At 44.5% G+C, this 24,536-nt stretch overlaps 1 protein-coding gene across 6 annotated transcripts in view; it reads left to right on the plus strand.

The window, feature by feature from the left end:
* Positions 1-24,536, plus strand: part of ptpdc1a (protein tyrosine phosphatase domain containing 1a) — a 284,748-nt gene that overhangs the window by 143,726 nt on the left and 116,486 nt on the right. The window lies entirely within an intron of this gene.

Consider the following 24,536-nt stretch of genomic DNA (forward strand, 5'->3'; position numbering starts at 1 on the left):
AGATGAGGAGAGTCAAGTTTTTGATGTTGAGGCCACTTCAGAGTATCTATCAATGTGCCCCAGAAGGAGTTGACAAAATCATGATGATTTTCTGTATGCTTCAAATTACCCTTTATACAAAGACACTATTTTGGGTAGATGGCAGCAATGTTCTCATTAAACTGTGTGGATGAATGTGCAGCAGTCTATTAGGTACTGCAAAGGCTTTGTTCTGTGGTAATGCATGTGTGCAAACGTGCAAAAAATGTAAAGGATTGCACACTGAAAAAAGCTGGTCATGCACAAGAAGTAAATTTTAAAGGGAACATAGGGTGCAGACATGAAGATGTAGAGGAGGGTAGGTATAATCAACCAGTTACTAAACATATAGTTTGAGGAAAGGGGCCTGGTTCCTTGCTTTTTCTTTCATAACCCCAATCACTCACCGATTTAAAGACCTCAGCAGACCCAAGGTCTTTATCAAAACTAAAATCTGGTTGCTTGTTCTTATGCTAAACTAGTTGCTGTGCTACAGCATTTTCCTCATCCATAACAGCAGTGGACATAAATAATCAGCCATTTACACTCAGAAAATTATAGTATGATCAAACAAAGTCAACATGGTTTTATGAAAGGGAAATTGTATTTGCCAAATTTATCAGCCTTCTGAGGATGCCACTTGTAGGGTAGATAAAAGGAAGCCAGTCGATGAAGAGTTGGACCTCAAAAAGGCATTTAATAAGGTTCCATACAAAAGGTTAATACACAAGATAAGGGATTAAGTGCCAAGATCTTCCGATTTACTTAGTGGCAAACTTAAGCCCACTGCCCTTGTGCATTGGGACTGAGAGGAAGTCCTGATAAGCACGTTGGCATTTGCTTGTGAAATTGAAACTTCCAATGGGAAGAAATACACTACCTGGAACCCTGCAAGGACGCCTACAATGCTGACCCTGCCATTGTAGACTTGGGCTAGATGCCCTGAACTTGCCCAAAAATGTACTACCTGATGTTCATGCCGCTAATCACTTCGGAAATGGGTTGAAAATGATTAACATCAGAAGCTAAAATTGATGAACAATTAACAAGGTGCTCACCAGGACCCTGCCCTCCGCTCTGACCCAAAACATCTCCCAGACTTCTGCTCCCGATCACCACGCAGCTCCCAAGGCCCCCATCCTCTATCATCACCTAAACATCGCCACATACCACCACCCCACTTGAAATGGCCCTTGTCCACTGCTAATTCCTTTCAAAATTAAAAAAAATCCAATGCACTCAGAGATCTATTGTATTTGGGACAGCTGTGTCTGCTTATAATTAATTGAGTAAACAAGTAATGAAAAATGCACTCAATACATGCCAAGATGTACAGCTATACAAACTAATGAAAGCTATTAAAAGCCTTTGAAAGATTTAAAAATCTCAGCATTACAGTGCTAGCCTGCTGGACCTTATTCTGGGATGTTCCTTGTGCTGCTGATATCAAAGGATGCATGGCCATCGGGTCATAGGCCGGAGTTCCCCGACCTCCTCCGTTGCTGCCCCGTTGCAAGCGAGAACAGGGAGTTTTGTCGTCCGAGCCAAAACTCCATTCACGTTCAGTGGGACAGGAGAATCCCAGCTGCGAACAAAGTGGGAGAATCCCGGCCATAGAGTCATACAGTAGAGAAGAGGCCCATCAAGTCTCTATCGATAAAACTACACTCATTTCACTTTCCAGAACTTGGCCCATAGCCTTTAATCTTATGACATTTCAGGTGCTCACCATGTACTTGGGTTGTGAAGTTTCCCACCTCAACTATCCTCCCAAGCAGTGCGTTCCAGACTCTCACCACCACCTGGGTGAAATATACTTTGCTCAAATCCCTTCTAAACCTCCTGCCCATCACCTTAAAATTGTGCCCCTTTGTTATTGACCTTTCAACTAAGGGGACCAGCTGCTTCCTATCCACCCTGCCCATACGCCTCATAATCCAACACACCTCAATCAGTTCTCTCCCTCAGCCTTTTCTACTCTATATAAAGCATTCTGAGCCTATCTTTATAGTTCAAAGGCTCCACCCTAGGATACATTTTGGTGACTCTCCTCTGCACCCTCTCCAGTGCAATCACATACTTTTCATAGGGCGGTGACCAGAACTGCACACAGTACTCTAGCTGTGGCCTAACCACAGCTCCACCATAACCTCCCTGCTTTTATAATCTATGCCAAGACTGATAAAGGCAAGTGTCCCATATGCCTTCTTAACTACTCTATTAACCAGTCCTACCACCTTTAGGGATCTGTGGACAAGTACCCCAAGATCCCTCAGTTCCTCAGAGTCCTGCAATTCATTGAGTACTCCCTTGTCTTGTTACTCCTTCCAAAGTGCATCACTTCACACTTTACAGGGTTAAAGTCCATCTGCCACTGATTTGTCCATCTAAACCACAGTCTATTTCTTCCTGCAATCTAAGACCTCCTCCCTCACTATTAACCACCCTGCAATCATTGTGTTATCTGTGAACCTACTTATCCTCCCACATTTTCACCTATATCGTTTTTTTATATCACTAACATAAAGCACTGATCCATATGGTACGCCACCGGCCTCCAGGCACACAAACAGCCTTCTACCACCACCCCCTGTCTCCTACCACTAAGCCAGTCTTGGTGCTGTGTCTTGAAGCTAGAATAGGAAGTCCATAAAGCTTCAGGGCATAATGGGCTGGCTGCAGTTTTGATTGTGGCCAGAGGAGAGCACCATATTCTTGCCATTGACAAGATCTGAGCCATTATATTAGCATGGATTGGTTAACAGCCGAGCAATGGAACATTTTTAAGTTGACAGGCTCTAACTAGTGGAGTGTTGCAAGGATCAGTACTAGGCCTTCAGCTATATACAATCTATATTAATGACTTACACAAAGAGGCCATGAGTAAAGTATCTAGGTTTGGTGATGATACAAAGTTAAAAGGAATGTAAGCTGTGAGGAGGACACAAAGTATGTAAAGGGATGTAGAGGGATTCAGTGAGTGTGTAAGAAGGTGGCAGTGTGGAGTATAATGTGGAGATATGGGATTATTCGCCTTGCTAGTAACAATAGAAAAAACTAAATTTATTTAAGAAATGTGATTATGCCACCACAATCTTTAACCTCATGGCATGGTATGTCCCACACTTTTTGACCAATATCAAACCAGGCGATCAATTTTGGTTCAATGAGAATGCAGTGTCAAGCATTCCTTAGAATACGCAACTACCTTGTGAAGATCATGGGAGTGACTGGTGTCGTCGCAGACTTGAATTTGGAATGCAAAATCAAAATACTGCAGATGCTGAAAAATTGAAACAAATAACTGAAAATACTGGAAATACTTAACAGATCAGGCAGCATCTGTGACGAGAGAAACAGGGTTAACATTTCAGGTTGTTCAGAGTTCACGTTTCCTGTGAGTAAAAGGAGAAATGACACCAGTACCAACTATTGCTGGTTAAATATAGAATTAGGTCAATTTGCGGCAGCCTCAATTTTCCTTTATTATGGAGACGATCTTTCATTTCATCTCCAATCTCAACCTACCAAGAATACAGGGCTACATGTATGCAAAAAGGATACACAAGCATCAGGGCATAGCTAAAGTTAAGCAGCCAAGCAACTAGTGAATTAGGTCAAAGCTCTGTAGCCTACCACATCTCGTGGGGAACAGTAGTAAACAATTGAACCATTTTTTTCCAGCATGATCTGATTAATGACAGTTTCCTATATCCGGTGAAGCTGAGCTTTATAAATTTGGTGCATAGAACAAAGTAACTGGTTGGTTGATCTATTGCTTTTCATGCAACAACTTGAGGACGTCTGCTCTACCAGTTATTGTACAAAACCTCTGGACATTACATCTGGGTTTCCTGATGCTTTCAGGATGTGATATGGAAACTGTGACGTGGCACGCCTCATCATGAAATGTTCTACCAAAGCACTTTTGATCTGGCATCTCAGAAATGTTGTCTAGCATGTGTATGTATCCAGCTTTAAATACATGACTGCAGCTCACAAGAGTAATCACTGGTGCTAAGCATGTGTGTCTACTCATAATGAGTTTGCAGATGTACTTTACATTTTGTGGATCTGACCATGAAAGCCAAACATTTGAACTCCACTCTAACTGATGTTTAGCCTACTCCTTCTGAGATCTCAGTGGCTAGAATGTTTATAATTGGTCACAGTTGCAGTAAACCACTTCAGTATATTGATTCTCTTTTTTAAACTTGAGATTAGCTGCTTCAGCGAAGAGCAGACCTCCTGTTGATTTTTTTTTTGTGACCATGTCTCCATGGAAACGAAAGGGGTTGATTTAAGGGGCGTCATTCACCGACCCCCCGCCGGGTCAGAGAATGGCCGTTGGCCGCCGTGAATCCCGCCCCCGCCGAAGTCTCCGGTACCGGAGATTGGGCGGGGGCAGGAATCGGGCCGCGCCGGTTGGCGGGACCCCCCGCTCAATTCTCCGGCCCGGATGGGCCGAAGTCCCGCCCAGAAATTGCCTGTCCCGCCGGCGTAAATCAAAGCTGGTATTTACCGGCGGGACCAGGCGGCGTGGGCGGGCTCCGGGGTCCTGGGGGGGGCGCGGAGCTATCTGACCCCGGGGGGTGCCCCCACGGTGGCCTGGCCCGCGATCGGGGCCCACCGATCCACGGGCGGGCCTGTGCCGTGGGGGCACTCTTTCCCTTCCGCATCCGCCACGGTCTCCACCATGGCGGAGGCGGAGGAAGAGACTCTCCCCACTGCGCATGCGCGGGAAACTGTCGGCGGCCGCTGACGCTCCCGCACATGCGCCGCATTTCCGCGCAAGCTGGCGGGGCAACAAACGCCATTTCCGCCAGCTGACGGGGCAACAAACGCCATTTCCGCCAGCTGGCGGGGCGGAAATCCCTCCGGCGCCGGCCTAGCCCCTCAATGTTGGGGCTCGGCCCCCAAAGGTGCGGAGCATTCCGCACCTTTGGGCCGGCGCGATGCCCGTCTGATTGGCGCCGTTTTTGCCGCCAGTCGGCGGACATCGCGCCGTTGGGGGAGAATTTCGCCCATGGATTGGTTAAAAAATCGACCGGAAAGTGGATTTACGCTCATGAATTAAATATGCTCATGATTTTCAAGTTTTTAAATACAAGATTGCATGGACTTTTGAGATTAGAAATGCTGGAGGACATTAAGTCGGGGAGAATCACAGAAAATGCAGAAGAGGGCCCTTGGCCCATCGAGTCTGCACCAACACATGAAACGCCCCGGACCTACCTACCTGATCCCACTTGCCAGCATTGGCTCATAGCCATAACTTTCTATGTAATGACGTGCCAAGTGCTCATCCAGGTACTCTTTAAAGGATGTGAGGCAACCTGCCTCTACCACCATCCCGGGCAATGCATTCCAGACCGTCACCACTCGCTGGGTAAAAATGTTTTTCCTCATAAATCACCTAAACCCCCTGCCCCTCACCTTGAACTTGTATCCCCTCGTGACTGACCCTTCAACTAAGGGGAACAGCTGCTCCCTATCCACTTTGTCCATGCCCCTCATAATCCTGTCCACCTCGATCAGGGCACCCTTCAGTCTTCTCTGCTCCAATGAAAACAACCCAAGCCTATCCAACTTCTCATCATAACTTAAATTTCCATCCCATGCAACATCTTAGTGAATCTCCTCTGCGCCCCCTCCAGTGCAATCACATCCTTCCTATAATGTGACGACCAGAATTGCACACAGTACTCCAGCTGTGGCCTCACCATAGTTTTATACAACTCCAACATGACCTCCCTGCTTTTGTAATCTATGCCTCGATTGTTGCAGGCAAACGTCCCATATGTCTTTTTCATCATCCTATTAACCTGCCCTCCTGCCTTCAGAGATCATTGGATAAAGATGCCAAGGTCCCTTTGTTCCTCGGAACTTCCCAGTGTCATGCCGTTCATTGAATACTTCCTTGTCAAATTTCTCCTTCCAAAGTGTATCACTTCACACTTTTCAGGGTTAAATTCCACTTGTCACTTTTCTGCCCATTTGATTAACCTGTCCATATCTTCCTGTAACCCAAGACACTCAACCTCACTGTTAACCAGCCGGCTAATCTTTGTGTCATCCGCAAACCTACTGATCCTACCCCCCACATAATCATCTATGTCAATTATTTAAATGACAAATATCGGGGGGGGGGGGAACAGCACAGATCCCTGTGGTACTCCATTGGACACTGGCTTCCAGTCACTGAAGCAGCCATCTGTCATCACCCTCTTTCTCTTAACAGCAAAGCCAATTTTGAATCAACCATATCAAATTATCCTGTATCCTATGTGTATTTGCCTTCTTTATAAGTCTCTCATGTGAAACCCTGTAAAAGGTTTTGCTGAAATCCATAAAGACTACATCAACTGCACTACCCTCATTTCGACACCTGTCACCTCCTCAAAACATGCCATCAAATTTGTTAGGCATGACCTCCCTCTGACAAAGCCATGCTGACTATTCCTGATCATGTGGATATGGATTCTGTCCTTCAGAACTTTCTTCAATAGTTTCCCTACCACTGAGGTGAGACTCACTGGTCTGCAGTTCCCTGACTTATCTGTACAACCTTTCTTAAGCAGTGGAAACCACATTAGCTGTTCTCCAGTCCTCTGGCACCTCCCCCAAGGCCAGGGAGGAATTAACAAATTGGGTCAGAGCCCTGCAATCTCCTCCCTGGGACACAATTATTCTGGATCTGGAGATTTGTCCACTTTTAAGCCTGCCAACACCTCCAATACTTTGTCAATCCGTATGTCAATGTGCTCAAGAACCTCCCAGTCTCTCTCCCTGAGTTCCATACCTACATCTTCATTCTCTTGGGTGAACTGATATAAAGTATTCATTCTACACCTTACCAATATTCTCTGGCTCTACCCACAGATTGGTTCCGAATGGGTCCTTATCTTTCCCTGGTTATCCTCTTCCCATTGATAGACATATAGAATATCTTGGGATTTTTCCTTCTTTTACCAGCCAGAGCTTTCTCATATCCCCTCTTTGCTCTTCTAATTGCTTTCTTAAAGTCCATCCTTCATTTTCTGTAATCCACTGGTGCCTCTGCTGTGTTACTCCCCATGTACTTGCTAAAAGCTTCTCTTTTCCTTCTTATCGAATCCTGAATATCTCTGGTCATCCATGGTTCTCTGGGCTTGTTACTCCTTCTTATCACCCTAGAGGGAACATGCTGGGCCTGTACCCTCCCCAATTCCTTTTTGAACTCCCCTCACACTGCTCTCCTGTAGATCTCCCACAAGTAACTCTTCTCAGTCTACCTTGGCCAGATCCTGCTGTATTTTACTAAAATTCACTCTCCCCAAATCCAAAACCTTTTTTTGCAACTTGTCTATTTCCTTGTTCATAACAAGCATAAAATGCACCATGTTGTGGTCGTTAACACTAAAATGCTCACCCACCACCACCTAAACCACTGGTCCGGCCTGCAGAATGAACTGATGTAAGCAAACATGGACTGTTAGAAAATAAAGTTGTACTGATTTTACAACCACAGTTAGTGGTTGTAAATGTTCACCTGATTTTGGAATAAAGTAACTTATCAATTTATACCAGGCTTTATTTTGCTCAATATTTTCTCTTCTGTCTCTGGAAGGATATGGGGATTGTTCCACCCCTAGAGGTGTGTTGTCAGAGAACAGTGAAAGATGACCTCCATTTAAATAAATAAAAGCTCACTAATATTGGGAGTGACTGATGTCATGGCAGACGTACATTTGTGATGCAGAAGCAAAATACTTCAGATGCTGTAAAATTGAAATGAAGCAAAATGCAATACTCAACTGGCCAGGCAGCAGCTGTGGAGAGGGAAACAGAGTTAACATTTTAGGTTGTTCGGAGTTGACGTTTACTGTAAGGAAAAGGAGGAATGGCATTAATGCCAACCATCACTACAGTGTTGCCGTGGTTAGCACTGCTGCCTCACGACGTTGAGGTCCCGGGTTCGATCCTGGCCCCGGGGCACTGCCTATGTGGAGTTTGCACATTCTCCCTGTGTTTGCGTGGGTCTCACCCCCACAGCCCAAAAGATGTGCAGACTACTTGGATTGGCCACACTAAATTGCCCCTTAATTGGAAACAAAATTGGGTACCTGAAATTTATAAATAATGTCAACCATCGCTTGTTGAATATAGATTTAGGTCAGTTCGCAGTGACTTCAATTTTCCTTCATTATAAGACCATAAGACATAGGAGCGGAAGGAAGGCCATTCGGCCCATCGAGTCCACTCCACCATTCAATCATGGCTGATTTCAACTCCATTTACCCGCTCTCTCTCCATAGCCCTTAATTCCTCGAGAAATCAAGAATTTATCAACTTCTGTCTTAATGACACTCAACGTCACGGCCTCCACCGCCCTCTGTGGCAATGAATTCCACAGACCCACCACTCTCTGGCTGAAGAAATTTCTCCTCATCTCTGTTCTAAAGTGACTCCCTTTTATTCTAAGGCTGTGCCCCCGGGTCCTAGTCTTCCCTGCTCATGGAAACAACTTCTCTACATCCACCCTATCTAAGCCATTCATTATCTTGTAAGTTTCTATTAGATCTCCCCTCAACCTCCTAAACTCCAATGAATATAATCCCAGGATCCTCAGACGTTCATCGTATGTTAGGCCTACCATTCCTGGGATCATCCGTGTGAATCTCCGCTGGACCCGCTCCAGTGCCAGTATGTCCTTCCTGAGGTGTGGGGCCCAAAATTGCTCACAGTATTCTAAATGGGGCCTAACTAATGCTTTATAAAGCTTCAGAAGTACATCCCTGCTTTTATATTCCAAGCCTCTTGAGATGAATGACAACATTGCATTTGCTTTCTTAATTACGGACTCAACCTGCAAGTTTACCTTCAGAGAATCCTGGACTAGGACTCCCAAGTCCCTTTGCACTTCAGCATTATGAATTTTGTCACCGTTTAGAAAATAGTCCATGCCTCTATTTTTTCCAAAGTGCAAGACCTCGCACTTGCCCACGTTGAATTTCATCAGCCAGTTCTTGGACCACTCTCCTAAACTGTCTAAATCTTTCTGCAGCCTCCCCACCTCCTCCATGCTACCTGCCCCTCCACCTATCTTTGTATCATCGGCAAACTTAGCCAGAATGCCCCCAGTCCCGTCATCTAGATCATTAATATATAAAGAGAACAGCTGTGGCCCCAACACTGAACCCTGCGGGACACCACTCGTCACCGGTTGCCATTCCGAAAAAGAACCTTTTATCCCAACTCTCTGCCTTCTGCCTGACAGCCAATCGTCAATCCATGTTAGTACCTTGCCTCGAATACCATGGGCCCTTATTTTACTCAGCAGTCTCCCGTGAGGCACCTTATCAAAGGCCTTTGGAAGTCAAGATAGATAACATCCATTGGCTCTCCTTGGTCTAACCTATTTGTTATCTCTTCAAAGAACTCTTAACAGGTTTGTCAGGCACGACCTCCCCTTACTAAATCCATGATGGAGCAGATTATCATTTCAGCTCCAATATCAATGAAAAAACAGGCTTTCCTCTGTCTTTTAAACACAAGACCAGCAGGAGTCTGCTCTTTGCAGTCAAATGTTCTGCAGAAACTCCTCCACCTCAGTAATGTCGATGTATTTTCTTCAGGTCTTCTTGTTCTCGTTGAATCACTGACTGGTGTGATGAGTGTAGGAATTTTGTGTATATATATATATATATATATATTATATATATATATTATAAGTATTTGCTGAAGTAAGGGTTAAAGGCCTAGTTTAGAGTGCATTTGATTGCTGCAGTCATGTTTTAAAAGAAATCCTAGTTTGAAAGAAATGCATATTTTAGGAGCCAGGGGTGCAATTAGTCATCATAAAAACTTGGGCTAATAAAATTAGTTTTGATTAAGGGGATTACCCGAGAGTTGATTAGTTTTCAGCTTGGTGAGATTATGTCATTGTTGGGTGGAGCTAAGGCATCAGGCATTTTGGGAATTGAATTGAATTTCATTTATTGTCACGTGTATAGTGAAAAGTATTGTTCTGCATACAGACCAGACTGATCGTTCCATGCATGAAAAAACATAGGACATGCATAAATACACAATGTAAATACATAGGCACAGGTATCTGGTGAGCACAGGGAGTGTAGTGCTACTCAGTAGAGAAGATGTGTGAAGAGATCAGTTTAGTCCATAAGAGGGTCATTCAGGAGTCTGGTAATAGCTGGGAAGAAGCTGTTTTTGAACCTGTCAGTGCGTGTTCTCAAACTTCAGTATCTTCTGCCCGATGGAAGAAGTGGAAGAGAGAATAACCCGAGTGGGAGGCTGCCCGCTTTCCCAAGGCAGCGGGAGGTGTAGACAGCGTCAATGGATGGAAGGCAGTTTTGTGTGATGGACTGGGCTGTGTTCACAACTCTCTGTAGTTTCTTACAGTTTTGGGCCCAGAAGCTTCCATACCAGGCTGTGATGCAGCCGGATAAGATGCTTTCTATGGTGCATCTGTAAAAATTGGTGAGAAAGCATTTTCAGTTCAATTCCGTTCTGGATGAAGCTGGGACCATAAGTCAGGTTTTGCTCTCTGCAGTGCAGTTAAAAAGAGATTAACAGTCTTTAAAGCAGTGCAGACCTGCCTGAGGACAAGGGGGAGCTGAAACAAGCCAGTTGAAACAGCTTTTGAAGACATACAGCCAAAGTTTCTGCATGGGTCTGACAGGAGTCAGAACATTGCCGTAATATCTTTGTAAAACAAATATTCCTCTGTGCCATTGGTATTTAAGTTGAATTGAGAGCCGAGATGAGTTTTACTTGTTGTTTAAGTGGGAATAAAGATAGCAATTAAGGTTATTGTATTCATTTGTTTAAGGGGTATTTGTAGCTATTTTCTGGTGTGATGTTAAAGATTTTAATACTGTATTAGTAATAAAGTTTGTTTTAATATACCATATTCCTATTTCTTAGTGCAATCATTCCACGAGTGAAGTGTCCTTTCCTCACAGTCACAAAATTAAAATAAAATGTTGGGGTTTTTGTCCAGTATCCTAGTCACTCACTGTTGGATCTGATCTGGGATCGTAATACTATTAAGAATCAATGAATATGCCACTGACTGGTAAGAATTAATGAATGTGCTTTTGAGCTTATTCTGCCATTCAGTTAAATCATTACTGACCTGTGCTTGCTCATCATTTCCATGCCTTTGTTCTGTATCCCTTGATACGGATGTCCAACAGGTCATCAATCTTAAATGTTAATTCTTTCTCTTGCCACAGATGCTGCCTGACCTGCAAAGTATTTCCAGCATTTTCTGAATTTATAATTATTGATTACTGGAACACAGAGTTATGCTGGTGACAAATTAGCAGGGATAGAACAGAACACTGAAAAGTAAAAAGGTCCAAATTAAATTAAGTTAAATTTGAGTTGTTGAGAATAGTGGCCAAAGAGAATATGACAGAAAGAGAATTTCAACTAGACTTCGCGTGACATTGACTGGAAGGAGAATAGTGTAAATAGGAATGATAGTATGGGTGAGTGGAACACTGATTATAGGGAAGAAAGAGTAACACTAATACCAGGCCAAGAGTGCTGCTAAAGAATCAAGGGAATCAAGGGTGAACCCCAACTTTATTTATCTGCCTTTGTTCCATATCCCTTGGTACTTATGCTAAAAGACTCAATTAGATCACACTTCAGCCTTATAAATGCAAGGGAATACAAGTCAAGTTTATGCACCCTGTAGACCCAGTTATGATTTTGGTGAATCTGCGCAGTACCCCCTCCAGAGCCAACATATTGTACCTTTCCTGAGGTTCAGTGCCCAAAACCGAGGCTCTGGACAACTCGTCCATCACTTCCTCGCTTTTGTAATTTAAACCCTAGTAAATTAAAGACCAACGTTCCATTCACTTTTTGAACTATGCACTAGTTTTTAGTGAATTGTTTATATGGACACTTGTTTAAAAGCAAAATTGCAGATGGTGAAAATCTGAAATAAAAATGGAAAATGCTGGAAATACTCAGCAGGTTAGGTAGCATATTTTGGAGAGAGAAACATAGGTAATGTTTTAGCTCAATAAACTTTCATCGGGGTTCTTTGAAATCTATTCAAATTTATTTTCGGATACAAAAATGGATACACTTTCATACAGTTAACGCCACCTTCCATAATTTTGCCCGATAACATTGAGTCATAGAGGTCTACAGCACAGAACAGGCCCTTTGGCATATCGCGTTTGTTCTGGTCAAAAACAGTCACCTAAGTATTCCAATAGCCTTGTATGCCTTGGCATTGCAAGTGCACATCTAAATACATCTTAATTGTTATGATGGTCTCTGCCTCCACCATTCTTTAAAACAGTGAGTCCCTCTGGGTGAAAAAGTCTTTCCTCACATCTCCTCTAAACCTGTTTCCCCTTACCTTAAATCTATTCCCCCTGGTCATTTATGACTCCTGCCTACTCTATCTATGCACCTCAGAATTTTATACATCTCAACCCCTCAGTCTCCTTGGCTGCAACAAAAAATACCCTAGTCCATCCAATCTCTCTTCATAGCTAAAACTCTCCAGCCCAGGCAACTTCCTGGTAAATCTCCTCTACACCCTTCCAAGTGCTATCACATTCCTCCTATAATGTGGATTCCAGAACTGCACCCAATACTCTCCGACTGGGGCCTAACCAACGTTTTATATGGTTTCAGCATAACCTTCCTGCTCTTAAACTCTATGCCTTGCCTAATAAAGGCAAATATACCATATGCCTTCCTAATCACTGTATCCAACTGCCCTGCTACCTTAAGGGACCAGCGTACATGCACACCAAGGCTTCTCTGATCCTCAGTATTTCCCAGGGCCCTGCCGTTCATCATGTATTCCCTTACCTTGTTTGTCCTGCCCAAATGCATCACCTCACACTTATCCGGATTAAATTACATTTGCCACTGATCAGCCCATCTGACCATCTGATCAGCCCATCTATAGCCTCCTGTAATCTAAGGCTATCCTCATTATTTACCACTCCACCAATTTTCATATTATCAGTGAACTTACTGATCAAACCTCCTACATTTATGTCTAAATCATTTGTATAAACCACCACAACAAGAGCCCCTCTGCAGGACCCCACTGGTTACAGGCTCCCAGTCAGAAAAACCATCAGTCACTACTTCCTGCCACTCAGCTAATTCTGGATCCAACTTGCCAAATTCTGTTGGATCCCATGGGCTCTTACCTTCGCTATAAGTCTCCCATGTGGAACCTTATCAAAAGATTTGCTGAAGTCCAAGGAGACTCCGTCAAATGCCTTGTCCTCATCTACTAAATGAATACTTTGCATCAGTATTCACCAAAGAGAATAAATTGGTAGATGTTGAGTCTGGAGAAGGGTGTGTAGATAGCCTGGGTCACATTGAGATCCAAAAAGACGAGGTGTTGGGTGTCTTAAAAAATATTAAGGTGGATAAGTCCCCAGGGCCTGATGGGATCTACCCCAGAATACTGAAGGAGGCTGGAGAGGAAATTGCTGAGGCCTTAACAGAAATCTTTGGATCCTCACTGTCTTCAGGTGATGTCCCGGAGGACTGGAGAATAGCCAATGTTGTTCCTCTGTTTAAGAAGGGTAGCAAGGATAATCCAGGGAACTACAGGCCGGTGAGCCTTACTTCAGTGGTAGGGAAATTACTGGAGAGAATTCTCCGAGACAGGATCTACTCCCATTTGGAAGCAAATGGATGTATTAGTGAGAGGCAGCATGGTTTTGTGAAGGGGAGGTCGTGTCTCACTAACTTGATAGAGTTTTTCGAGGAGGTCACAAAGATGATTGATGCAGGTAGGGCAGTGGATGTTGTCTACATGGACTTCAGTAAGGCCTTTGACAAGGTCCCTCATGGTAGACTAGTACAAAAGGTGAAGTCACACGGGATCAGGGGAGAGCTGGCAAGGTGGATACAGAACTGGCTAGGTCATAGAAGGCAGAGTAGCAATGGAAGGATGCTTTTCTAATTGGAGGGCTGTGACCAGTGGTGTTCCACAGGGATCAGTGCTGGGACCTTTGCTGTTTGTAGTATATATAAATGATTTGGAGGAAAATGTAACTGGTCTGATTAGTAAGTTTGCAGACGACACAAAGGTTGGTGGAATTGCGGATAGCGATGAGGACTGTCAGAGGATACAGCAGGATTTAGATTGTTTGGAGACTTGGGCGGAGAGATGGCAGATGGAGTTTAATCCGGACAAATGTGAGGTAATGCATTTTGGAAGGTATAATGCAGGTAGGGAATATGCAGTGAATGGTAGAACCCTAAAGAGTAACTGTTGCTCCTTCTAGCTTTAGTCTATTTGCTCTGTTTAGGTCACCTTTGCTCATGAGTCGCCAGGTATCTTTATGATACCACCACGTGGTTCAAGTTCAGGTTATGATTAATAACACAGCACACCGCTTAGTAAGGATTAAAACAACGGTCATTTATTATATACAACAAGCAATATTAATACCCTAATACTACTTTCTATATAACAAACCTATCACTACTGGCCAATACTTAACTTAGGAAGAGCCCACCAGGTCAGGGAAACGAATGGCTTGTCCAATCAAATCTGGCCCGCGGGATTCAAAAGGCTGCCACAGGTCGGTGGCTAGGTGTCTCTACCGGATAGCGATCGTTGGATTCAAACTTACGATACACGGTGGCTGGTCTTGTGAAGGTCTCGAGCAGGCGAAGATGAGAGAGAGAGAGAAATCTGAACTTGGACCTTCACTTTTATAGGGCCCAGGGGCTTCCCGCCTCCCGGGGCGGCCCTTGACCCTGAGTCCCAAGTGATTGGATTCTGTCCCCAATCTCTGGGGTCAATGTGTCCAATGGTGAGGCGATTCCTCGATCAGGGGGTGGTCGCTCACCTGTCTTTGTTTTAGCCACTGCAGGCGTCGACAGGTCTGGCCCGGTATTCAATTGCTAATATGTTGCAATTGTTCCCGGGGATAGACGATTTAACTGTGGATGTCTGAGTAGATTAGGTGTAAACAGTCCTGAATGCAACTGCGGATACCTGGGTTGATGGGCTGTTGATAGCCCTGAGTATTGATCTGGGCTACGTTCCCAGAGCTGAATATGCAAACCTGCCTGCAGCTGCCTGCTTGTGTCTTCTTGGCTGCTTTTCCCAGCAGTCTTTCGGGTTAGCCGTTTTAAACTGGGTTTTGGCCAGATTAATCGGAACGCAGCCATTTTACATGGCTACATTCCCGCCTTGTGATCCTAACGCGAAGCGTGAAGGATCACATAAATTTTGTCCTCTTCGTTTCCCGACTGGGGGGCACCTCCCACATGGCCACTACTCTGACCCTAGCTATGCACAAAAATTTACCTAAATAGTTCTTGAGGGCGCTATGTCAGGCAGGGGCATGTGTCTGGAAAAAAATAAACTGGGAACCTCTAATTTTACCGAAACAATTCTTCAAACTTACAGTCTTATCTCTCCATACAATGACAATTACAACATTTCTGTTGTAATTCCTGGCTTGGCAGTCAAGCCACACCAGATTCGCTTTTTTTATTTACAGGAAAAAAATAACCCCCAGTGCATGTTTTATTATTCATATGTCGCAGTGGTCTGGGGTCTGGTTGTAGCCGAATATCGTGGGTTGGATCCGATAGACCGGGGTTCGAGCGCGGTACGCTCTCCTTTTCCACTTGCGGAGTCGCATGGTCTGTACTGCACAACTGAGTATAGCCAATGCCAACAGTGCCTCAATGATGTATGATAGGGAGTACCAAGTTATGAACTTGGCACACCAGGATAATGCAGCGTGGTTGGTGACTGGGCCCTCAGTACTACGGGGCAGTGAAGCGTTAACGGCAGGGGGGTTTGGAGTAATGGGGTCCGCGTTCCCGCGCAACAAAAAGTCCATAACAAGCATGTTGAGCACGAAGAAAGGAGTCCTCGTGGCTGTCTTCTTTCTTTCCTTTTCCTGTTTTTGCTGGTTTTCTCCGGACTTGGAGCTTCTGGAGTTCTGTAAGACAAGCGTAGTGTGTGTAAATACTTCGGTTTAATATCTGGTGTGTTAGTGTGTCTGTCCTTCTTGGGGCCAATTAAACCCTTATAATTGGTCACAGTATGTGACTCTCCCCCCATTTTCTTTTCAAAACAAATGTTTAGACACGGCACACTTCCCAATGGTGGACCAGTGCTAACTTTATCATCCAAATGCTCTAGGATGTAAATAGCATGTGGCAGCAACCCAAAGGTTGCCTAAATAAAATAAAACGGTTTTTGAAAGAAAGGTTCGAATGAGGCGCGTGTGGGCCGCGACGGGTACGATTTGGGTGGAGTCCCCGGGTAGGACGGCTACCAATACCGTATCTTCCCTACCTGAGCGTTTTTGACCAACGGGGGGGTCCCCAGGCAGGGCGGGTCTCACTCCGTTTCTCCACTGCCTGAGCGACCAGAGAACGGACAAAAATGTAGTCATCATGGTGGGGTTACTGTTCTGATTCTACCATCAAATCAGAAGAGTAGGTATGATCGGGTGTTTGAGGCAAGTCCTCAGAGGTATCGGCCGAATGGGCGTGTGGCCGCGGTGAGATTCTCCTGTAGGACGAACAACATTTAACAAACAGACAGACAACATAAAACATTCTGCAGGTTCCATCAGAAAGGACAACACTTTTCACCAAGTGTCTCCTTTAAATCATCATGTGGACACCTCAGTTCTTGGTCGCTACGAGCTCTGCCTTTTTCTTATCGAGAGTGCCTGTCGGTTGGACACTCTGTGGTTTCTTAGGGCCATTGCATTCTCTAGCAAAATGTCCCAATTTTCCGCAATTGTAGCACTCTTGCGGTTTGGCTGGGGGGCTGTTCTTTCCCTCGTTTACCCAGGCGGGGTTGTGAAGAGTGGTTCTTACTGCCTGCACGTCTGCGGCAGCTTGGTTTTCCTCGGGTGTTCTAGTGGCTGATTTACCGTGAGCTGCTTGTTCCCAAACGCGGGACAATCTCTTGACCACCCACTTCTCATTATGAGCCTCCTCCGAGGGGTCATAATTGCTACAGGCATTCTGTCCTGCTTCCGTGGCATGGGAGATAAGGGTGCGGGTCCATTTGGCCGTATTGTCTGGGGACAAATGGGCACGATCTACGTTGCCGAAAATGGCTTCAAAGTGAATCCACAAGCGTCCTGCGAACGCTGTGGGGTGTTCAGACTTTTTCTGTCTGCATTTATTCAGACCGTCTACGGGGTTGCCCCAGTTGTACCCGATCGCATCCAGGATGGCGGTATGCATTTCTGCAAGGGTGCCTCCCCTTACATTTTGTGGGTCGGGAAGGGCTGCTGCGACCGATGGGTCTAAGCTGAGGACCGTGAGCTTTACCTGCTCTTTCTCATCCAGGCCATACATGGTTGCCTGGTGTTTGACGGTGGCAAAGAAATGGTGTGGGTCTGAAGCGGGGAGGAACGGGGTGATTTTGGCACACGCGTCCCGTAATTGGGTCACTGTGAAGGGGGTGGAATATAAGACCTCCGCCTCGTCTGCTGTGGCGGTGCGGTGGGTTGTTACAGGGTTCATGGGAGCCTGTATTATCTGTTGTGTGGGGGGTGGGGGTGCTTTCCTCCTTTGGGGTTTTCCCTGCGCACATGCTCCCTGAACATATCTCTGCGCTGTCTCTTGCAATTCTTCCCAATCAGGGCCGTCTTCCTGTTCTAAACTTTCCCCAAAGGTTTCTTGAAATCCCTTTTGGACAGAAAGTAGTGCTTTCAAGTCTGCAATCTGCTTTCGGCACTTGGCATGGTCTAAAGTACTCTTCCTTTGTTCCGTTGTTGTGGTGTGGAGCGCTCTCAAGGCTGCCTTGAGATCACTGCATTGTTTCTGGAGCTTCTCTAACTGGTTTTCTGTTTCTTTCTTTACCAGGACTGCACGCTGCAGGTCCTGATAAGCCTTCTCATACTGTGACTGGAAACTACTCCTGTGCGCCAGACAAGATTGGTGACCCCGTTTGGCGTCAGCCACCTCTTGGTCCTTTGCTGCTAATTTCCCTTTCAATTCCTGGTTCTCTTTCTCAATTTCACATATATCGGTTTTACTTATCCGATGTATGCCTTCTATTTCCTTGCGGAGCGTCCTGACGACCTCCTCTGTGCCTCGCAATTGTGCCAGACAGGACACAATTGCCATCGGCTTGCACGCTTTTGCTAAACTCTTTCTGTGAATCTCACTCAGGTTCTCCCACCAAGTATGCCCTATACTTCCAGGACCTGAGTCGTCGTTATTGCAGAAATCCTTCCACACAGGCCATCCTTTGCCCTGCAGAAATTTGCGGATTTCCACTTCCCAAACGGGACACTGTCCCGCTCCTACGCTGCTGACTGGTGCGACAGCAAAATCTTCGGGGTTCATGAGGTGCTGCATCGCTTGCATTGCCTGCATGGCTCTCTCTTATCTGCTCGTTACGTTCGAATTTGGAACAGGGGGTCAAGGTGGTGTGGTAGATGCGGGTACGGCTTGCGCTAATTTCCGAAATACCAACTGCCGATAGTTTTGACGCAACAAAAAAGCTATCAGTTTTGCCTTATAACCCTGTTAGTTACGCATGCATATACACACTTCCGAATTGTGAATTATTAACCAGAACCGCTTGAACACTTGTGGGTTTTTTTTTTTGTTTTGTTTCCGATTGGATTCTAATTCAAAATGTTGGGGTTCTCCCGGAGTGGTTTTCCACTTCTCAGTCGGGTCCCGGCAGAGTCGCCAATTATGTTGCTCTTTCTAGCTTTAGTCTATTTGCTCTGTTTAGGTAACCTTTGCTCATGAGTCGCCAGGTATCTTTATGATACCGCCACGTGGTTCAAGTTCAGGTTATGATTAATAACACAGCACACCGCTTTGTAAGGATTAAAACAACGGTCATTTATTATATACAACAAGCAATATTAATACCCTAATACTACTTTCTAAATAATAAACCTATCACTACTGGCCAATACTTAACTTAGGAAGAGCCCACCAGGTCAGGGAAACGAATGGCTTGTCCAATCAAATCTGGCCCGCGGGATTCAAAAGGCTGCTACAGGTCGGTGGCTAGGTGTCTCTACCGGATAGCGATCGTTGGATTCAAACTTACGATACACGGTGGCTGGTCTTGCGAATGTCTCGAGCAGGCGAAGATGAGAGAGAGAGAGATCTGAACTTGGACCTTCACTTTTATAGGGCTCAGGGGCTTCCCGCCTCCCGGGGCGGCCCTTGACCCTGAGTCCCAAGTGATTGGATTCTGTCCCCAATCTCTGGGGTCAATGTGTCCAATGGTGAGGCGATTCCTCGATCGGGGGGTGGTCGCTCACCTGTCTTTGTTTCGGCCACTGCAGGCGCCGACAGGTCTGGCCCGGTATTCAATTGCTAATATGTTGCAATTGTTCCCGGGGATAGACGATTTAACTGTGGATGTCTGAGTAGATTAGGTGTAAACAGTCCTGAATGCAACTGCGGATACCTGGTTTGATGGGCTGTTGATAGCCCTGAGTATCGATCTGGGCTACGTTCCCAGAGCTGAATATGCAAACCTGTCTGCAGCTGCCTGCTTGTGTCTTCTTGGCTGCTTTTCCCAGCAGTCTTTCGGGTTAGCCGTTTTAAACTGGGTTTTGGCCAGATTAATCGGAACGCAGCCATTTTACATGGCTACAGTATTGAAAGTCAAAGAGATCTAGGAGTACAGGTCCACAGGTCACTGAAAGGGGCAACACAGGTGGAGACGGTAGTCAAGAAGGCATACGGCATGCTTGCCTTCATTGGCTGGGGCATTGAGTATAAGAATTGGCAAGTCATGTTGCAGCTGTATAGAACCTTAGTTAGGCCACACTTGGAGTATAGTGTTCAATTCTGGTCGCCACACTACCAGAAGGATGTGGAGGCTTTAGAGAGGGTGCAGAAGAGATTTACCAGAATGTTGCCTGGTATGGAGGGCATTAGCTCTGAGGAGCGGTTGAATAAACTCGGTTTGTTCTCACTGGAACGAAGGAGGTTGAGGGGCGACCTGATAGAGGTATACAAAATTATGAGGGGCATAGACAGAGTGGATAGTCAGAGGCTTTTCCCCGGGGTAGAGCGGTCAATTACTAGGGGGCATAGGTTTAAGGTGAGAGGGGCAAGGTTTAGAGTAGATGTACGAGGCAAGTTTTTTACACCGAGGGTAGTGAGTGCCTGGAAACCGCTACCGGAGGAGGTGGTGGAAGCAGGGACGATAGTGACATTTAAGGGGCATCTTGACAAATACATGAATAGGATGGGAACAGAGGGATAAGGACCCAGGAAGTGTAGAAGATTGTAGTTTAATTGGGCAGCATGGTCGGCACGGGCTTGGAGGGCCGAAGGGCCTGTTCGTGTGCTGTACATTTCTTTGTTCTTTGTTGTACTCATCTACACATCCAGTCACCTCTTCAAAAAATTTAATCATACATAGAAGCAGGAGTAGGCCATTCGGCCCTTCGAGCCTGCTCCGCCTATCATTATGATCATGATCACCCACTCTCTGGGTGAAAACAATTCTCCTCACCTCAGTCCTAATAGGTTTACCCCTTATCTTCAAACTATGACCCCGAGTTCTGGACTCCCCCACCATCAGGAACATTCTTTCTGAATATACCCAGTCTAATCCTGTTTGAACTTTATTAGTTTCTATGAGATCCTCTCTCACTCTTCTAAACTCCAATGAATCCTATCCGACTAGACTCTGCTCATATTACAGTCCTGCCATCCCAGGAACCAGCCTGATAAACCTTCGCTGTATTCCTTCCATAGCAAGAATATCCTTCCTCAGATAAGGACACCAAAACTGCACACAACACTCCAGGCCTCACCAATGCCCTATACAATTTCAGTAAACCATCCCTATTCCTATACTCAAATCCTCACGCTATAAAGGCCAATATACCATTTTTTTTCTTTACTGCCTGCTGTACCTGCGCGTTTACTTTCAGCGACTGATGCACAAGGACACCAAGGTCTTGCTGAGTACCCACCTCTCTCAATTTACACCCATTCAAATAATAATCTGCCTTCCTACTTTTGTTACAGAAGTGGGTAACCTCACATTTATCCACATTATACTTTATCTGTGATGCATATGTCCACTCACTCAGCATGTCCAAATCACGCTGAAGCATCTCTGCATCCTTCTCACAGCTCAACCTCCCATCCAACTTTGTATCACCTGCAAATTTGGAGATAATACATTTAGTTCCCTTGTCCAAATCATTAATGTATAATGTGAACAGTTGGGATCCTAGCACAGATCCCTGTGGTACCCGACTAGTCACTGCCTGCCAATCAGAAAATACCCATTTATTCCAACCCTTTGCTTCCTGTTTGCTAACCAGCTTTCTATCCACTCAAGGCACTACCCACAATCCCATGTGCTTTAACTTTTCATAGCTATCTGCTGTCCTTGTCAAAAGCCTACTGAATGTCTAAATAAACCACATCCACCAGTTCTCCCTGGTCAACTCTACTAGTTACATCTTCAAAGAATTCCAGTAGATTTGTCAAGCATTACTTCCGTTTCGTAAATCCATGCTGACTTTGTCTGATTATCCCACTGCTTTGCAAACACTGTGCTATGAAATCCTTGATAATGGACTCTAGGAGCTCTCCTACTACCAACGTTAGGCTCACTGGTCTATAATTCCCTGTTTTCTCTATACCTCCCTTTTTGAATCGCGGACTTATATTCGCTACCCTCCAATATATAGGAACCATTGCACCATTGCAGAGTCCAAATAATTTTGGAAACTGACTGCCAATAGATCTACCATTTCTCAGATAATTTCCTTAAATACTCTGGATGAAGATTATTAGGCCCTGGAGATTATCCGCCTTCAATCCTATCAATTTCCCCAAAACCATTTCTCTACTAATACTTAATAATACATACTAATACAATCAAGGTGGTCAGACATAGTCTATGTCCATTCGTAATTTCCTGAACTCAGGAAATATTGATATACAGTTCTCAATTCTTTCATCCAAGTCATAATATATCATAAAATAATAGAATGATACAGTACAGAAAGAGGCTGGCTTCCTGGAAGAGCTTTCCAATTTGATCCACTCTCCTGCTTTTCCCGCATAATCCTGTAAATTTTAACTTTTTGGTATTTATCAATTCCCTTTGAGAAATTATTATTGAATCTGTCCCCACATCTTTCCAGGCAGTGCATTCGAGAGAATCATAACTCTGTTTTGTTTAAATAGATTTTCATCATGACACCTCCTGGTGCTTTTGTCAATACTGTTTTTATGACACCCTGGGCAAGTGTGTGGTCAATTCCAGCCGAACATGTCCTGGGGGGACAACACAAGTAAATTAATCAATAATTCTTATTAAAAATACTGAAATCTTTGGCCCTTGGCTACCCAATAATTACAGTCACCAAGTTTTTAAGTTGAACAGAATTACTGTTGATTTATATCAACAATGATGAAATTTGCAATAAATGAAACTGAAAATCAACAAGCTAACCTACTACCCCCGTTAACTGTCCCACTCTCTACCCACACAAGCAAGACAGATAAACACAGAGAGGGGGGAAAGGGATGAAAATAATAAGGGCGAAGGTCAAAAGATAGTTTTGCTTCAAATGGTGGTTTGCAGCATGCTTCTTCACAGTATGCTTGTGGATTTAGGTCTCTGGTTAACAGCCTGCAATAATCTCCCTAGCAGGTTAACAATATTTCTCACAGTTTCTCCTGGAGAGACCCCTTGCTTCACATCAAACTTTTTATCTAGGCCTCAGCCTTTTCTGGTGAAAGCATTTGTCAGTTCACATCAGCCTTTTCTGCAGAGTCAGTTATCCAATTCTGAATCTTTCCTTGCACACTCTGTAATGGTTTTCCTTTAACCAGATTCATCCAGGCTTCCTGCCAGATCAAAACCACAATCTTTCTGGAGAAAAATGAGAGGAAAGAGAGTGGGTCTTCCCTGTAAGCTGCCAAAATGAAATTGAAAGCTCCTTGTGTCCCTGAACCATTTTCATGAGGTCACATCCAATCACCACCTGTTACCAGGCAGAGTACAGCCTTTTGGGCCAATTTGTTAGCCACCAGTCGTTTCAATCAAATTAAGTCATCGCTGAGGCCAGCCAGTCACCAATCTAAAACAACACAGCCCTCTGGATCCTGCTGTTTGAATTAAAGGAATAGGCCTCTTGCAGGAACAAACAGGAAGGACCCGCGAACTGTAAATCTGTCCTCTGATTACTGACCATTCTACCACTGGAAAGAGTTTCTCCTTATTTACTTTATCAAAACTCTCCCTGACTTTGGGCACCTCTTATCAAAGTTCCCCTTCATCTTTTCTGTTGTAGGGAGTGCAACTCAAGTTTCTTTAATTTCTCCACATAATTTAAGCTATTTCCCTGTAATATCATTCCAGTAAAGCTGCTCTGCACTTTCTATAAGACCTTGACATCCTCCTTGAAGTTGATAGAGAATTGGACATAGGACTTTGGCTGGGGACTAATCAGCATTTTTTTAAAACATGGACCATAACTTCCTTGCTTTTGATCTTTATACTTCTATTTATAAAGCCACAGGATCATGCATGCCTTTTTAACAGCCTACTATGTACACCCCTCCCCCCGCCATGTCTCTTTGTTCGTGTTACTGTACCACTTTTACAGTTTTATCATTTAGCTTGTATCACCTCTCATTCGTTGAAATGAAATAAATCACTTTACACTTCTCCTAAAGTCTGTTACTTTCCTCCTCCCTATTTACTCTGAATTGTGTGTCATTTGCAGCCTTTGAAATTATGTCATGTATGCCCAAATCAAGGCCATTTATATAAATCAGAAAGAATAGTGGTCCCAATAATGATCCCTGGGCAGCACCACTACATACTTCTCTTCAGTCTGAAAAGCCAACATTTGTCATTACTCTCTGTTTACTTTCCCTTTGTCAAATTCTTATCCTTGTATCCACTGTCCCTTTAGTCCCGTGGTCTTCAATCTTATTAATAAGTTTATTTGTGATACTCTATCAAAAGCCTTTTGAAAGTCCACATATCCTCATTAATCCACAATCAAATTAGTCAGGTCATGGTAGCTTTCATTTATCAATCTATATTTTTCAAGTGCAAATTAACTTTGTCCTGTTGTGTGTGTAAAAGGTTTCTCCACCACCAACATTAGGCTGGCTGGCCTTTTGTTGCTGGGGTTATTCTTCCTTTATTGAACAGGAATGTAAGATTTTCAATCCTCTGGTACTACTTCAATGTGCAAGCAAGATTGGAAGATTATGACGAACGCCTCTGCAACTTCAACCATTACATCCCTCAGAAACCTAGGATGCAGCCTGACCAGATCTGGGTGACTTTTCTACTTTGTAGGGTAAAAGCTAAGCCCTGGTTAATACCACTTAATACATCCTGCTAATGACAGAACATTCTCGTTATTCCTAATCTATCTTCCAACCAATGCCATTTCTTCAGTATGTGTGTTTTCCATCTTATCATGTGCCTTTATAAAATGATTGAGGATCAGAAGTCTGCACAATTAGGTAGCATATTGATCTTTGAA

This window comes from Scyliorhinus torazame, chromosome 13, assembly GCF_047496885.1.
Source record: "Scyliorhinus torazame isolate Kashiwa2021f chromosome 13, sScyTor2.1, whole genome shotgun sequence".
Taxonomy (NCBI): domain Eukaryota; kingdom Metazoa; phylum Chordata; class Chondrichthyes; order Carcharhiniformes; family Scyliorhinidae; genus Scyliorhinus; species Scyliorhinus torazame.